We start from the raw sequence: 15509 nt of genomic DNA, 5'->3' as shown, positions 1-15509 counted from the left end.
CATGTTTCAAGAATTATGAGTAGCTAATTCTTAGTAATTAGGATTAGAGTTACTCTTTTTAAGAAATGTACTACTATACATCAGCCTACTGTAACTTTTCTTGCATACAGAATAACCGGTACTGGAGAGGATGGATCTCTTTTCAACCAAAGTATACATTCCCCAACCTGCCAATGGTAAACCAGAAGGAGTATTTCCTTCCATACACAATATCTCAAAATCTCAGCTCTCTACATTGTATAAGCCACAGTTATACTGCTGTCCCAGAAAAAACCTGTGTGAATTCCCAGCTAGCTTGGAAAAAAGAAAAACAGCAGAATGTGGATACTGCCACTTTGTCCAGGATGGGCTAGAAAGGAGTACTCTCCAAGCACTGTTCAGTGGTTCCCCACCTCTTCTTTTGTAAGGTTTTAATTCCACATCAAGCAGAATCCTGCACAGAACTGATTTTAAGGAACTCTAAAGAACTTCGAAGGGTTTTAGAACAAGAGAAAAGTACACGGGTATCTTGTCAACACCAGAAGAGTGGAACAGCTCTAGCACTGGGATGCAGAAATTAAGAGATCTGAACAACTGGACAACAAACAAACTCCTAAGAGTGACACCAACAGGACAGACAGCAGGAAGTCAGGACTAGGATTGTTCTTTTGAAGATGAATGACTCTCAGCTTTCTTTGCTTGCCCAGTGGCATACTTCACAGGACAGCAAATTCTCACTATGTTTCCCTGTGTTTCAAGAAATGGTATAAAATTAATGCAGTACAATGACTTGATTGATTTTAATCAATCACAACTCACTGGATCAGACCAAGCTCACATCAGCGCTGCCAGAAGTGTGTCCCCCAGTGCACCGAAGAGCTGATGTTTATCTGTCTCTCTACAAGGCTTTTGACACAAAGCCTGAAGACCCAAAGAATTCATTAACATTGGAGAATCAGCAGCAATGTCCAAACCTGTAAACTGCTACCAGTAACCCCACTCTATGTGTAATCAATCTTTAACACCTTTATGTAACATACTAGGTTTTTCCTTTCCGACTCCTCTAAAAGGGTAACAAAAATCAGAAATGGCATCAGTCTGCACAAACCAAACGTGTTTTCCTTTCAGAGCAGCAATGCTGCCATCCCAGACAAGAGCTGGAATTCCAACAGTCATTGCACTGGAACATCCCATCCCTACCAAAGGTGAGATGCAGCATAGAATTGAAATACAGGTGTCTAAAGTGAACACAGATTAATACATTTACTCTATCGCACATTCATTACTACAGAGCATCTATTATAGATGCATATATTAAATGTGGATGAATATACTCATGAAGTCTAGACAAGCATATTTACAATTAATAAACAGCCTTCCCCACTCCCAAACCAAAATTATCATTAATTATAATCCCCAATGAGTGATCTCCTATAACAGAAAGTATTAAAATAAAGAGCACTTTAAAAAGTTATTTACAATACAAACACTCTAGTTTATGCTTAGTAAAAGAAGCCAAAAATCTGTCTCAGAAATGCTTGTATTTCAATTTTATATATGGGAATAAAGTACCAAAATTTGAATATTCTGATAATAGCAAAAGAAATGCATGATGTATCTATTTTGCCCTACAATTTCATGTCTATACCATCACACACTGAAATGCAAACACTACAACATGGATTCCCACACTACTTATAATGGCTTCATCACCACCACATGCTCATATGGATGATTAACAGTACCAGTACGGTAACAATAGCCACCTTCAGATAATCAGAGTTCTTATTTCTTGTAATCACAAATAAAATAAATCCTAATTTCTTTTGATCCTTATGCTTATCCACATGCTTATATAAGAGACACAGAATAAAAAACTCCCAGACACATGAATTTCTCTTTTCACGTGGTTAAGGATTTTTCCTTGAGAAGTAAAAAAAAATGTTTACTTTAAACATATACTTAAATAATGTCCTGACACACTTAATAAAAATTAGGTTTATGTTTCTAAAGCATTACAATGTATTTTATGTATTGTAAATAGGCATAAAATTAAATTAATTTATGTATCAAAAGTATTCAAATTTAATATATGTTCAAAAAAACCTACATTTGTTTGCCATGTCTTCAAGAGAGGCAAATCAGCAGGTTAAAGAACTGAAAGTAATACACTAAACTAACTTGTAATAATGACTGACCTTTTGACTGATGTAGAAATAGCTTTTCTCCTAATTTCAGTTCATCCAGTTAATTCAATTCAAATACTTGTTTTGCTCAAAAGAAATACATTAAGAATTAACACAGCATGAAGCTTTGTTTCCATTTTCCAATCTAGATAGAAACACTTAGAGCAAGAGGATGAAATCTGCCATTTAGAAAATTCTCTGGGGCCAAAACTATTTTCCAGTCACTATCTAGAATAAATACCATAACTATTTTAAAACTTGAAAGCCCTCTCTTACCAATTCAAAATACAGAATGCACTGCTGCTTTTGATTTATGCACCAAATAAATGTAAGAAAAGCTTTAGTTAACTATTCAATATTGTTTCATGCATTTTAACTCAATTCAAATTTTAACATCAATACAACTATATATTCAGCCCTCAATATATGTTAAACAGTTATTTTACTACCAAAAATATGAAGTTGGATGCTTATTTGGCATAGCCAGACAATTATAACATATAACCCTAAGAAGGCTGACAAAAGGTGTTACCTTACTGTAAAAGCTGTACTTAGCAGTAAAAATCAAGGCAATCTAATAATTACCAAAGTACTAATATTTAACCTCCCCTTTGAGAAATGTAACAAAGTAAGATCAAAGGAACCGATTTACTTCAAAGTTTCTGCTTGATTTACATCGTTATTTAAATCATGTTTCAGAGAATGACATATTTATTACAAAGTCGGGGAAAAAAGTGGAAAGATTTAATGAACTCTGACAATGTTTTCTATTTTTAGCACCACACCAAAATCACCATATATTTGGCAGAAATACTCTTGAAGGTCCTTGAGCTATCCTATTGGTTTTGTAACTGATAGTCTTTAATTTCAGAATACTCAGATGGGGTAAAACTCAAGAGTGAGTTATTTTACAATTACTTGGGAGCTGGGAGTGCTGAGGCGCTTGAATAGATTTCAGCACATCCCTACCCATGCTGGGATTGTGCTCCTGCTGGTAAACTGAAGCTTTCTAAGTATCTCCTCATCCTGCACCAACAAGGAACATCTAAATGATACTTTAGAGCCCGCAGTGGGATTAAGCAAAACATCCCAGAGTTCCAACACAATCTTTTACTGATGAGGGAGAGAAAGGAGGGAGGACAACTTCTTATCACTGTCATGGTATTTTTCCTTTATTACAAGAATTAAGGAATTATGAGAAATGTACAAAGTTAATGTAGACAAATGATATTTTTTTTTTTTTTTTTTATCTCACTAGTATTTTAATTAAAACCTTTTGTCATGTCTGCTAAGCAAGTTCAAAGTACTGCAATGTAGTAATGCTAACGCAGAAGTCTTGTTAAGCTTGGGGAAAAGAAATATTTTCAACTTTTACCAAATCAGTGACTGTAATTACTAGAGGAATAAATCAAATTTATAGCAGGCAAACACAGGACATAATATTTTTTGTACAGCCATAAATGAGTTTGTTTTTGTTGCAGTGCGATAAAGTTTAACATTTTCTGCATGTCAGACCGACTATTTTGGTAATATTCTTTACATTTCCTCCTTATTAAAGAGATGAAAAATTTGCTATTAAGATATTCAAGTCATCACAATACATCTTGTTACTGGATAAGCTTCAACAAAACCTTAAAGTACTTTTTCCTAACCACATTAACACAATAAATGCATAGCCAGAATTCTTACTTCAGAATTAGACAATATTTTATTCTTGCAAAATATCAGGAGGTAGAATTCAGCAAATTATGGCAAATCAGTTGTTTGCTAGGGTTTTTTTGGTATTTTTTAAAATTCTGTTCAGAGTGCCGCAACATTGGAGACAAAAGCAGTTTTGTTTCATTGTATCCAGAGATCTTTTTTTCAATTTAACTGAACTCTAGACAAAAAAGTTTGTTGTTTTTTTTTTTTTTTAAATCATGCCATACACTACCTCTGCTATTTAAAAGTGTTTTCACATCTCCACTTTCACTACTAGCCTTTTGTGAAGACCAATTTCTGAGTGCTAGGCTATTTTTGCTTTGCCTACTTCTATTAACAAAAAGAAGGAAGCATGTAAAATGGCATATTTGATAGACTTTAAAAGCTTGAATAGCTTACATATGTAAACTGATTATGGTTTGCAAAACCTGAAAGTAATATTATCAAAACATGGGCTTGCTTCAGCAAACAGTGGCACTGCTAACCACAGAAAAGCTCCAGCACTCACTGGCATCAAACCACAGTAGCACACCATGAACACAAGTGTTTTGTTCTTTGTTTGAATGTCAATTTTTGAAGAGTAAATATTGTACACACACACACGTGCGCATGCATTTGAGCACATACACAAAGGTTGCCCATAACCAAATAAACCTGTAGCTCCTACTTGAAAAAAGTGCTTTTATGAGACTGCCTAGCTCCAGCCACCAAAATAGTTTGCACAAAGTTATCCAGAAGATCTCCATTTACAAATTTCAGTTGCTCCTTGATGTGGTCTGAAAAATTGCAATGGAAAGATACAACATTAAATCCTGCAGGTAGAATGTCACCTCCGGTGAGAGATGGCTGAGCAATGCCCCCACAACAGGAAGGATGGCTGTGAAAACATTTCTGCAGGATCGCTGTGGAAAGACCTTTATCAGCTAGTGACTATAAATTTATTTCCTGCAAAGGAACCTTCTGGCATAATGTGCACAGAAAGGACATAAAAGGCAATCTGTCTGCCAATGAAATTTAAAAGTAAATGTGAAGGCAGGAGAGGCGGTGTATTTTGTTGAAATATGTAGATGTGCCACTTAGATCTCAATGCACACCACCTCCTGACACCAAAGGGTGAAATGTTCTGATCTCTGCAGACAATATTTATACTGAGAAAGCCTACAATATTTCATTCAAATTTCCTAAATGCCTATGATCTTTTCTCCAGAAGTAAGGCATTGGGGTGAGAGAGTCCTCTGCAAGTCTGGCAAACAGGCCACTGACCTGTGGAGCACCTCACCAGCATCACTTGTTTCCATCTCAGCAGCACTCACCAGTCTGCTATCAGAAGACAACTAAGGACCACAGAAACCTAATTCACCTTGTTATCTACAGTAAAAAAATAGATAAAATCCCTCAGCAAGGACCACTGCAGCCTGCACCACTAGCTGGGCAGGAGGCCAGAATCACCTGTACTGCTGGCCAAGGCACATGAAGGCCACAACTCTGCTTCTGCCTGCAGACAGCTTAAGCAACCAAATAATTCAGAAAGTTTTAGGTTTTCTCCTTTCTTCTCACTTCCGTCAGATGATTTATGTAACATGTAATTTTAAATAAAAGAACAGCAACCATGTCCTTTAGGAAAAAAGACTTTTCTTTGAAAGAAACAAAATAACCATCACCAAAATAACCATCACCCTCTTATCCAATAAGGCCCTTAAACAAAACTAGTAACATTCCATCAAATGCACACACAGAACTCTAATCCAAGTTCATCAGATGCACACACAGAAAAAAAATCTTAGCACCTATACAATACAACCAAATTTTCTACAAGGCAATATAAAATATAATTATCTAATTATTTTAAAATATAAATACAACAATTACATAATACTGAAAGAGGGCACAGGACCTATTGGGCAATGGATCTAAAGATACAATTTTAAATATTCAACCAATTTTTCTTCCTGGGGGCATGGGATCCAAAGGCCAATGGATCTAAAGATATACTTTTAAATATTCAAGCCAGTTTTCCCCCTGAATTTTTATCATCCTATTAACATAAGTTTATACATTTTGTAGAATACGTTTGTGCATTACAATATTTTTTCAATTGTTTAATCTTCCTATTCCTATTTTTTAAACATCCAGCAATTGCTCAAGCCTCTGGGTGTATTTATTTTAATTAAATACAACAAAACCAAGTGAAAAGCTTTTGCATTTTCTGAAAGAGGAGACCACTCAGAATTTTCCTCCATGTGTTGCAATAGAGATCTGTCAGATACATCCCCAGAGTAACCCTGCAAAGACAATAGCTGTGCCAGCAGCAATTTGTCTGCATTGTGAATGCAAACATTTAACAAACAAAATAAAACAAAGAGTAATTTAATATTTGTATTGTGTTTGCACAAAGAAGTGCTGATCAGAACAAATACTGAATGCCCAGAGTAGCACCTTCCTCCCTGCATCCATACGAGGGCACACTCCCAGACCCCAGATGCAATGGGGGACAGACAAGGACTGGGACAGACTGGCACTCCAGCTACATATAGTTCAACTTTACCTCTTTTTGAGCAATCAAAAGCATCTGCTTTTATTCCACTAAGATGGATATTGACATATTTTGACAGAAGGCCTGTCAAATCCCAAGTGAGACTGCACACCAGGTCGCCTCATCCATGTGCTGTCCAGTCCTCACTCGACCAGTGGGTTGGCAAAGCATCACTTCTTTCTTCAACAATTCCCACTGGCACATCTGTGTACGAGTCTTAACTCCACACTGCATGCACCAGCCTCCTGGGGTTTCCCTTTTTGTAAAAAAAAGTACACTCAAACATTTGGTGAAACCAAATTATATACACAGGGATCAGTCTACGTTCACCTGAGAGCAGGTGAAGCAAGCTCTGCCTCCTCTTTACCCACCACTGTTTACTCCCACTATCAGAACAGTGCAGCTCAAAACACTGAAGATAAATAGAAAGGCTTAAAAGGCTTCCTCCCAGTATCCAGCCAGAAAGCTATCTCCTCAATATTTATGCCTTTTCACAACCAATTTCTCCGATAACAAGAGGCTGCTTTTGAGGTAAACTCCTTGCACTGTATTAGGTAACGAACTCCAACAGCACTACAGATACTGCTAGAAAAGGTATTTTAAAATCCTGTATAGATATGCTGGAACTGCACATGTAAGGAAGAAAACTGGATCTCTGACTTTTACCCCACCAGGATGACAGTGTACAAATTTAATGTAGGGAAAGGCAGACAACACTTAAAATGTGCTACTATTTTGGAATGTTATTTCATAATATTAGGAATTAAAAAACAGCACAGTGGTACTTGACAAAGATTTATTTATTTTTTTTTTTAATAAGCTTATACTGATGAGAATATTTTCACTAAACTCACCATTTTATCAAAAAGGCAAATACAAATTCAAAATAAATTGCAAGGCAGCATTTTAGGTAGGCTACTTGTGTTCACATTTGTGGATTTAGTTATTGAATACAAGCTAAGTTTAACAACACAACTACCAAATGAACGATTTCACATCATAAAATTGCCCTGTACTTTTTGGGAATAGCCTAGAAGTCTGCTATACCAGATTCTAGACTACTTAGAAATTACTTGTCTTCAAAGTCTGAACAAAACTGAGGGACAAGCAGTACCCTTCTTCTCAAAAATAATTCTCCAAGTGGTGCTCCTGAAACTCACAAAGTATTCTCCTTCCCCCTCTCCTTTACACAACTTTGAAGTTATATTTGCTTTAACTCCATTTCTTCTATGCTAACAGAAAACCTTTCTGGATATTAGGTTTCAGCCTCAATTTCACATCTTTATATGTTTCACCTAATTCTCAGTCTTCCCCTCACCAATTGCAGAGATCTGGAGAAGTAATTTCCCAGAGTGAATTACTTATTAAAAAGCAAACATAGCAATGAAAGAGCCCAAACTAGTCTCTGTGCTAGGCCAAAGCAATAATTTCAGCCCTCTGATCTCTCCCAGATAGCCAACAAAGGGGCAATTACAGAGTAACACCAAGGCACAGCTCACATTTTGGGAGGATTTCACCCAGAAACATGCTGCTAATATTCACATTTAAGATCTCCCAGGGCCCTATTACCTCTTTCTTTTTCAATAACATACTGGATTTCTCTGGCATTCAAAACAAAATCAAGTCTCACAAATTCAGATTTTCCCAAAATTTGCTTCCTTTTAATTGTGATACAATTAAATAATACAAAAATTCATGCCAAACTATTCAGCTATCTACCTGGCCAATTTTATGCCTATATTCACACCCTGGGTGAATCACATTTAGAAAATTATATATATAAACATGCTGCGACATTCTGTCAAGTTACCTTTAATTATGTCATTCCATCTTTTAAAAAGACCAGAAGATAGCTTATACAGTCATTTAGAAATTTAATGCTGGGATAGATGGCTAAAACATGCCAGAGAAACAACATGATCATCTGAAAAGCTTCCAAGGGTGTTACAATTCCTCACTCCCCTAAACCTCAATATATCACATCTTTATTACCTTTGTTTTATGGCTACCCCTTATTATCCAACTTGCTTTCATCCATTCCCAAGCTTTCAGAAGAAAAGTATTTTAAAAAGGAAAACAAGTACTGAAAACTCCAGTAAGGGTGGACAAAAATTGTGACGTATTAACCCAATAAAGTACACCTGACACAACAGTGGTGCACACCAAGGCCAGAGGACCGTCCTGCATTCAGGTATCACAAACTCTCACCCAAGGCCCCTTTCTTTCTTAAAGCTTCCCATCAAGCTAAAAATCGAAAAAGTAAAGATCCACCATAGCTCAGTTTTCCCCTTGGATAAATGGCCAGTAGGCCAGTACACCTCTGTCTCAAATCCTCACCCCAAAACTCCCATCCCTGCCACTAGGTATGACTAAAGCTCCACCACAGCCAGGAACCACCTGCAGGACTAACTGCCCCAGTTCAGGTTTATTTGATAGCAATCCCGCCTGCTCCCCCAGTATTAAAACTCAGCAACTGATCTCTAAACCAATCAGCCTGCTCAAAAGGACACACTTAGTGCTGCAAGAACAAACTGTGGTACAGCAGCACTGTCCAATTTACAGAACTTTAAATTAAATTTCCCATAAAAACTCTGCTTCAGATGTCCCTTAATCGGTCTCCTGTTTATGACTTTACACAACCCTACCCTACATACAAATTTGTCAAACACAGTGATTTCTTCTGTAACACTTGGTGCAGCAAGTCCATCCCTATGTAAGTCAAGTGATGACCCAACTCCTCCCACAGGAAAACCAACAGAATGCTTTTAATACCTTTTTTTGCCAAGAGTTCAGTTAACCTTAACCCCATTTCTCTTCCATTTCCAGTTAGATGGCTTCCTCAGCTGAAAAATTTAATTCCCGATAAGACAACCTATCAACCAACAGAAAATGGACTTCTGAGTAAGGACAACCAGCTGCACCAGTGGAGGTTGTTCAATCCTATTTAGATTTTTTTTCATTGTCCTCAATCACCACAAGATCAGTGGACACAGAAATGAATTAAAGTGCAGAAAATCCTGATGTGTCTTGATTCCACAGGTGCTGGCAGCAGGCTCAGCCTGGCACCCCCTCTGCTCCCAGGGAAGAGGCACAGGCAGCTGCACAGAGAGGCTCCCACGCCAGGCAAATTCATTCTGAAGGTAACTTACCACCCTCTTAATGTGCCTTATAGACAGCTGTAAATTTGCAGCATTACAGCACTTTATGATGTTAAATAATGCATTGCATGTTGCACAGGTATTTTATTGTACATTTTTCCATTTTGAAGACTTTTGAGGATCCCATACAGATTGCACACAGCTGTCTGTTACTGGTAGTTGACAAGTTATTAAAAATTACATTATCTGATCATTTGAGAAACAGAATGCAATAGTGCCGCTGTTTACTACGCTTTAACATGTGCATAAAACCGAATGTTGTGGTCCAATTTTTAAGTGCCTACCCTTACAAAGAAATTAGTTCTTTAAATAAAGCTCTACTGCTTTTACAGCATCTGAATGTAAACTACTACATATTCTGCATATAAAAAAAATCCCACTATGAAGAGCTGTACTACAGTGAAGAAACTGCCACTGAAAATATTGGAATTCTCTGGCTTTCCTGTAACTAAAATCCCCAAATAAATATTGTATTAGCATACCTGTTTGTGCTTCATTTGCTGATAAGAGTTTGGTTAAGACTGGAAAAGCAGGTAAATTACAAAGCAAGAACTGTAAGTCAGGATACTCCGTTTCCAACTTGTTTGAACTTGACTGTATATTGCTAAGCTCAAGCAGAACGTAAACTGCTGCCCTGTAACAGTTTAGATCACATGTTAAACAGCTTTCAAGCATAGTTATTTGTATTTAAATATTGCCTGAAGGTCCTAAACCAAGATCATACCCCATGATCCTGGATTTTCCACCATACAGTTCCTGTCTTGAAGACGTTATGATCTAATATAGACAAGATGCAACAAAGAAATACAATGAGCAATCAAGGCAAGAGTGGGAAGTCCTCAAGTTAAAAACACAGTTAGTTAGTTCTCCAACTACTGAAAAATCCCTCTAGGCAGAGAGCAAATAAAGAGAAATAGCAGCTACCAAAGGAGCTCCCTCCTTTAAGGAGCAAATACTTAAATAGTTCGGAGAAGCAGCTTTGAAATACAAACCCTAACTAGCATTATGTAATAAGATTTATAATCTTCAACATTAGCAATTTGTGGCAGAGGAATAAAAAGCCATCTACCTTGTTACTATTTTCTAGACAACTGAAAAAGAATTGTTGCAAGTGATCAGTAGCAAGAAATCATACAACACCTTCAAGTCCTCCTGGTTTGTTTAGCCATTCCCATATTGCCAGAACACAAAGGTCCCTCATTAAAGGCAGGTACGACACAGCTAGTCTATGAAGAAGGAATTACAGCCACTCATTTTCACCACATTTTCACCAAGAACTACACTCACCAAGGTTTCTCCCTGCCTTAACTAAAGACCACCTGCCTCTTCACCAAAGCCATTGATTTTCAACCACAGATTTCTTGCCCACCCATCTTATTCCTCCTTCGCATATTTAAACGTCCAAATTACATCTATGGATTTTATTTGCAAGACTCATTTCTTATCACCACCAAGAGTTTGGTAAGCCTAGTGAGATCTTTTTCTGTACTAAGAGAACACTGGGAAAAGAGATCTTCCATTTTGGCTACTACCTCAATAAAAATTAAGTAAAAATCCCTCAATCTCATATATCCAGTGCAGTACTACAGACACACAGCAATGTCACACTCAACACATGTAACAAACAAAACTAGTTTGTTTTGAACCAGAAGTTCAAGTTGCTTTCCATGATGACATTTCTCTTCCCAGAAGGCACACTACACTGTGACTGATCTGTTCCTCCAGTCTCAGACAGCTGTTTAAGGACTAGTAATGGAGTTTGTCACATGTTACAGTGGAGGATGGAGGGAACCATATCCTATAACTCCAAGCTGAAAGCTTGTCCAGGCCTGACACTGCAGTGTAGAACCTGTCTCCAAGATGAGTAAAGTCACCAAAGGAAACCACCATCAGTGACAATAAAAATTGACATTGCAACATCATAGGTGGAGAGATAAAAAAACCCCACAATTTACTAAATCATCACTAAGCAACGAGACCTGCAGCTAAAAAGACTATGCATACAATCTCTGTTCTGGAATCTTTTTATTAGTGAATGTTCATCCTCCAAAAAATATCATCTGTAATACACTGAATCTGAGGTTTGAGCAAAATATATATAATATGGCACTCAGCCAAATACTACTGATTACACCACTGTCTCGAAAGTCTGCTGGCAAGGTACGCCTTGTTTCAAAATAAATCCTGGAGCCTCCACTCTTTATGAAAATAACATTTTATTTCTCGCTTATCTTGAGTTACCAAATATTTACTTCCTTGGACAAGGAGAAAGAATTTCTTTGGGTCCTTTATTCCCACTGATTGGCCATGAACATGAATATGCATAGCAGTACAAAAGAATATAAAAATAGAAGGAAAGATAACAGGGAAAAAAAAACCCACTACTATCAATATTTGAATAATGAGGCAGCTTTATCTTCATCAGTATATCAAATTATTCACATGGGGTGACAAGAATATATTAAAGCTATTCTGAAGTTGGGCCATTAAATTGCTTAGACAACCTGTTAACCAGTGCTGCTATTAGGAATGCATTCTCACTGGAGGCCTTCTGCAGAGCCATGCTTCAAAGGTTCAATGTGCTGTACATCAGCTTACCAAGAAACACTCTGAGAACTGCTCCTCTGTCATGTAAGCTCAGTGCCGCCAACTAATTAAGCCTACAGCTCATATTCTGAAGATGTCAATGTCCTCCTGCCAGTTTAGCATCTGCACAACCATGGGAAAGGTAACTCAGACTTAAAAGGCAGCCAGGCTACACTAATGAATGCTAGGCTGGCTATAAACGTCCTCTATCCCTAAGTAAGTTTGCAGCACATTTGGACTGAAGTGTTTTTATCTCAGGCTCCTGCAGCATGCGTGATTTTGCACAGATACTCAGGTATCCACATGTACATGCTTGCAAGACAAGTTTACTTGTTACTTTTCTATTAAGAGGAAACTTGGCATTTTTATAGCACAAAGCTGTAAAAGTTCTCCGGAATGCTGATCCTAATCACCAGTGAAAAACTTGTTGAGAGAAGGGTTCCACACCTTGCTCCAAAATAGAGCTGTTCCACATAGACTGGGGGAACAAGCACAAAACTCAAATAGAAATGGAGACAAGTACTGATGGGCAAAGAACAAGCAGTCCAAGAACAAAACAGCAACTGCCAAATTTTCTTTTACATTAAGGGGATGGTTCATTCTAAAGCCCTATGAGCAAACTGGAAGAAAACTGTGTTGCTCAATGCATGGATGAATTATCCAAAACCACCTGGATGGCTTACATCAGCCTTCAGTGACTGCAACAGAGATGAGAAAAGGGGAATGAAAGCAGAATGCTGAAGGCACTCAGGGAATTACTGTAACCGGAGGGTAAGACCAGCTCTACCATCCTCGATGCACTGCAGCTCTGGGACCCAGAAAAAGCCTTTCAAACACTCACATGGGGTGTGATTACTGCAGGTCTGATAGCAAATATATCAAGCTAGACTGGTACCAGAGGATTACAGAACAGCAAATGCAAATGTCTGTTTAAAAAAAAAACCTAAAAACTAATTTTGTTATCTAAATGTTGGCTGATTTGATCTCAGGAATAATGAAATGTTTTAAAACATTTCAAAAGACAGATAATTAGAGACCTACCAAAAAAGGAGAAAAAAAAAAAACACCCAAAGAAAACCAGGATAAGACACAACTTGGGTTAACCAGCAGTAATTCATGGTACATTTTCCAAGTATGTTTTGCAAATAAAACACAGTATTTTCTAAACATAATGCGGCAGGTCTCGTTTATCCAGCTATCAGAAAAAAACTCTGCAATGTAATGCAGGAAATAACCAATTTAGTGGGAGAAAATAAAAAAAAAACAATATAAAAATTCTAAGACAAATAAAGAAGGGGGCTAAAGTTAAAAGGTCAAACTCACAAGAAAAAAGAGGTTGCAGTGGTTACTAATACATTTCCCCCCCCCCAAGGGTTTATCCTGAGACATGTATGTTATAATTTTATATAGATATATATATATACACATACAAAAATAAAAGCAACTTAAAAACAAAAGGAAAACACTACTGAAGTTTACTAAATATCACTTTAGAGAATAACATCTGTCACACAGCAAGAACATTGTAAATTTAAGGACAAAAACAAATACTAGACTTAGTACTACACACAAAACGATGCACTTGAGAAGGAAACAAGAAGAATTTCTGGGACAGTCACATAGAAAATTCTTAAGAAAGTAAAATTTGGTATATTAGATGGAGAACAGGTAAGTTATACAGTTCAGAGAAAAGCTCCAGAGAAGCACTTTTGCTGCTTGTAATACATAAGGCTCAATAGAGCTCTGGGCACTCGCATACACAAATGACTTCAAAACAAGACCTTACAGATGAAGGATCCTTGAAAACATTTAAGCTAAAACTTGGACCTTTTTTAATAATCTTGTACTTTTGTATTTTTTTAATTTATTGTGAATCCTTTGCCCATTCAGCAAGCAACAGTGTACCAGACCATAAAGTCACCCCAGGACAAACAGCCATCAAAAAGAATTTTTTTAAATGGTACTTGATTGGATGACAAGGAGGGCTCTGATGCAACTGCCTGCAAAAGCAGTGGACCAGATGTGACACATATTAGTAAAAGGGGGAAAAAATAGGGAAAATTCTGAAGTGGCATTGGCATTGCTTTTCTCTTTACAAGTTTCTTCAGCACATACCTTGGTGAAAGAAAAACAGTGTTGGTAAACTGAGAAGGCCAACTACTGAAGGAACCAGATGGTATAGGAAGCAAATAAGTGAATACACTGTTCTCTGTATCCTCATCTCTTCCTAAAATATCAATGAAACTGCCGTTCAGACACCAATTCAATTTTAAAAGAAGGTTTGTGACAAGAAGAGACAGAGAAGGGTGATAGGAATAGCAAGGGATTTGTTTTACTTTGCAGGTCAAAAATAAAAAAAGAACTGTGGTGTCACCCAGTGCCTTCTGCAAAACCTGAAAGGTCAGAAGTATGTCTTAATTCCCTAATAAATTCTCCCAGAATGTTTTTCTTCAGTTACGTTCTAGCTCCTGACATTGACCTCAACATCATTTTTCAATCTGAGCTTCACTTCAGTAACACAAAGATGAGGGCACAAGGAATGACGCATTTTACTTCATGGCTAAGTTATATTGTTTTTAATTTAGAAACAAATTTTCAAATCCAATGCAGAGATTTCCCTTAGATCAACCTAATGCCAGAGGCAAAGCTCCAACAGATAACTGATTTGAGGGGTAACCATTACAGTCGCATTGCCTCACTCAGACTGCTGTAATAGCTCCCAGATAATGCAACCAAATATCCTCCTTGCACAAGAAAACTCACACGTCAACAGCTGGGAACACCAGGGCAGCCTGGATGGCATATTCAGCACATGTGGACTCCTGACAATTCAGTGCTTTTTGCCTATTTTTTTTTGCTGCTGAAAATAAGATAATAAACCTAAGAGCATCCCTCTAGTAAAACAAGAGCTATTTAGCCCCTACAAGCCTCCACAACTCCTGTGAGGAATTAAAATGGATTTGTAGAATTTGTAAAGGACTAAAATCTAGTTAGCACAGTCACACTTATGCAGGGGAGAGAAGGTGGCCTCCTGAACACGTGCAAGCCCTGCTGGAGTGGCCAAAGCCCCAGCAGGCAGGCTGCTGCCAGCAGGCCACTAAGTGCCCCTCACATGAAACCAAGGAAAAGGCAATTAATGAGCAGGAAATATCAGAATGGGGTACAGTGAGAACAACAGCTTCTGATCCCTCAAACAAGCAATCCTGTATTCTAGCAAAATAAAAGCTGGTTAAGATTATTCTGTGTTGCAGATCTGTTACTGTTGGTAAATACATCGTTATATTTTGATCGGGTTGGCGTCTCTTGTGGTAGGAGGGAAATAAATTAAATCTTTCCTGCAGCAAATTCCAGAAATGATTACTATGT

General features: G+C 37.5%; 1 protein-coding gene across 47 annotated transcripts in view; it reads right to left on the bottom strand.

The window, feature by feature from the left end:
- The window catches only part of PTPRF (protein tyrosine phosphatase receptor type F), a 376832-nt gene that overhangs the window by 295503 nt on the left and 65820 nt on the right, over positions 1–15509 (bottom strand). The window lies entirely within an intron of this gene.

The sequence above is a fragment of the Cyanistes caeruleus genome, chromosome 9, assembly GCF_971803275.1.
Source record: "Cyanistes caeruleus chromosome 9, bCyaCae1.hap1.1, whole genome shotgun sequence".
NCBI classification, from domain to species: Eukaryota; Metazoa; Chordata; class Aves; order Passeriformes; family Paridae; genus Cyanistes; species Cyanistes caeruleus.
Note: the sequence above shows the minus strand (reverse complement) of the source record. Positions and strands in the feature narration are given on the sequence as shown.